Below are 3162 nucleotides of genomic sequence, written 5' to 3'. Positions count from 1 at the left end.
GCCTGCCCACGCTGGGAGATGGGAGAGCCACCCCAGGGCGGAAGCTCTGATGCACACCCAGGATACCAGCGTGAACAAGAAGGGGAGGACTGGCTCTAAAAAGCAGGTTATGAAAGCAGAGAGAATGAAGTCAGTGTCACTGCAAGAGAGCTCCAGTGAAATCGCAGAAGAGGTGGTCCATGCCACTGGGGACACAGAAGTGTGTCTGGGACAAGAATGAAGGGATTACTGTAGATGACACAAATCGCCCTAGTAAAGGTGTAGCTGCCTACTTGAGACAGACCTGCCAGTTCATGAGTCTTGTGAAGAGAGAAGTGGGTGGCATACAGCCCAGTACTGATCATAGGAAGTGGCCACCAGCAGGAAAAATTCAGTACCTGCAAAAGGTGCAGCAAATAGTACTAACCCTGCTGAGAGCAGAGATGGTGCTGTCCTCAGTCAGGGAGTTGGCCAGCAGCTGGGGCGTGGTGGAGGAGCTGTAGCAAGTGTTCAAGCGTTGCACCCCCAGCATAAGGATGAGGGTGTTCCCAACCACAATCCTGGGGCAGGTCCTGAGAGAGAGAGAGGAGGAAGAGATTTGTCTAAGAGCTGGGGACATTCCCCATTTGCAGGAAGGGAAGCTCCATCAATGATGTCTGATTTTCTCATTGCCCTTTCTCCACAGAAGCTTTTAGGTGTTTTTGTTCCCTCTCTCCTTGTAGGACCCCTACAAGGAAGAACACTGGTTTCTTTGTTAGTTGCTTTGTGTTACATTGTGAAGGAAGTTCAGAGAGATGAAACTTGGAAGTGTGTGTGCCACCAAGTGCATTCATGTTCCCCAGATGTGCTCTGTGCCTTGTGAAAGGTGAAAAAAGGCCTTCTTCTCGAGGGCAATGTCACTCCTGCTTGCAGAACCCCTTCCGACTGCATGTCTGGTTTCGGCTGGGATAGAGTTAATTTTCTTCCTGGTAGCTGGTGGAGTGCTGTGTTTTGGCTTTGGTCTGAGACTAATGTTGATAACACCCTGATATTTTAGTTGTTCCAACGTGGTGCTTACACCAGTCAAGGACTTTTCAGCTTCCCATGCTCTGCCAGGTGCACAAGAAGCTGGGAGGGGGCAGAGCCAAGGGGGCTGATCCAAACCGGCCAAAGGGCTATTCCATGCCATAGGACATCATGCTTAGTGTGTAAGCTGGGGGGAGCTGGCTAGGGGGTAGTGATCGGAGACTGGCTGGGCGTTGGTCGGCAGGTGGTAAGCGGTTGCATCACTTGTTTTTCCTAGGTTTTCTTCCTCTCCCTCTCTTTTGCTGTTTTCCTTTTCATTACAATTTATTATCATTATTACTATTATCATTATCATTATTATTACTGTTATTGTTGTTGTTGATGATGATGATATGATTATTACTACTATTATTATTATTTTAGGTGATTTTATTTCAATTATTAAACTGCTCTTTTCTCAACCCATGAGTTTTCTTCCTTTTGCTCTTCAGATTCTCTCCCACATCCCACCGGGGCAGGGGAAAGAGTGAGCAAGCAGCTTTGTGGCGCTTGGTTGCAAACTGGGGCTAAACCACAACAGAAGGAAAAGGCAGGGAGCACAGAAAGACATTTGGAAAGTGAGGCGGGGAAGCAGGGAGGTGGCCAAAGTCTGCAGGAGAACTACTGCAGGTATGGGACAGCATGGGAGAGCCTGTGGTGGGGCTGGGACCTCCCCAACACAGCCAAGATCTCTCTCCTCTCACCTCTCAATATTGTCACAGCCACCAAGAGCCACGAGGGGACACCATGTCCTTACAGCCCCACGGACTTGGGGCCTCCTCATCCCCCTGCAGAGCTCAGGCAGTCCTAGGGTCATCCTGCACTCGTCATCACACACCCCCACATCACACTGCTCCATGAAGAGCCCTGAGCAACGCATGAGGAAAAGGATCTCCCTTCCCAGGGCCCAGGGATCAGAGCTTGCTCGTCCTTCTTGATGAAACACATCAAGGGCTCACGGGGCAGCAGAGCCACCTGCATGTTGCCTTGGTCACCTGTAACCGGTGCTGACCTCTCGCCAGTTAAAGGCAGCCCCCAGGGACGGGTACCTCCACCCGTGCTTCCCTTCATGGCTTCATCGGTGACGGCCCTCGGGGGCCCACTGACACCCTCAGAATCTTGCAGATTTTAATCCAGTTTTTTCCAGTTTACTTTATGTTCCTGCTTACAGAATAAAAAATCTCAACAATCTCCACCTCGTATTGATCCAGGGTGTCTCATGATGAAATAGGAATACGTAGGAAAAGCAAGACCCTTTCTGTCAGACACTCCAGAGACACTCTTCAATCCCCCTTGCCCATCTGCCATTCCTCTCACCAGTCACCTGAGGCATCACTCCTGTTAACATCGAAGCTTTTCCCACTCAGGTTGGAGCTGAATGTCTCCGCATCGATTCCCATCTGCTTTCCTTGGGGAAGTGGCTGCACACAGACCCAGCATTTCTCTTCATTAACAAGAACAAAACCAAAAATAAGTAAAAAAAGGGGAAAAGTAGTTCAGTAGAGAATAAAATGCATTCCTCAGCTGTCTAGTAAGTCCAAGTTGCCTCCGCTAAATTCCACTACTCTACTTTTGAGTGGGAAATCTTCAGGGAGATTCATAGGGAAGGACAGAGAGAAAGGCAATGAGGGAGTTGACAGCCAGGTGATGGGAGCAGCAAGCTTTAAAGTGCCTGAAGCTCCAACAGTGCTTGGGGAGGGCTCTGAGTGAATGGAGAGTACCGGGAGGAGGAAAACTGGATGGAGACTGGAAAAGGCCTATGTGCAGAGAGTCTGCTGAGAAGATGACTTGAGAAATGGTCAGTTGAATCAGGACATGTGGAACTACCTAAAAGATCAGTGAGATGCCATAGACTCCATACTGGACAGAGCAAGTGCTGGGAAGATGCAGGTTTCTGCTCCTGAGAGCAGTGCACATCCTGGAAAGTTCCATGATGGCAACACTGGATAAATATTCACTCTCTATTAAAAGTATTCAAACATTTCAGCGGATGAAAATGTGCCCGTCCTATGTAAATGTAGAGCCCACGTCCTCATCTTTGCAGGCTGAGCTCGGTTCCTGACCAGAAGCCTCCAGTGCCACTTCAGGAGGTCCTGGTGGGCCTGATACCCTCACCCGGGACTGGGAGTGACCGCAAGG

This window comes from Nipponia nippon, unplaced genomic scaffold, assembly GCF_047370975.1.
Source record: "Nipponia nippon isolate SJK-2023a ecotype South Korea unplaced genomic scaffold, ASM4737097v1 scaffold_68, whole genome shotgun sequence".
NCBI lineage: Eukaryota > Metazoa > Chordata > Aves > Pelecaniformes > Threskiornithidae > Nipponia > Nipponia nippon.
The sequence above is the reverse complement of the archived record's forward strand: the minus strand, read 5'-3'. Positions refer to the sequence as shown.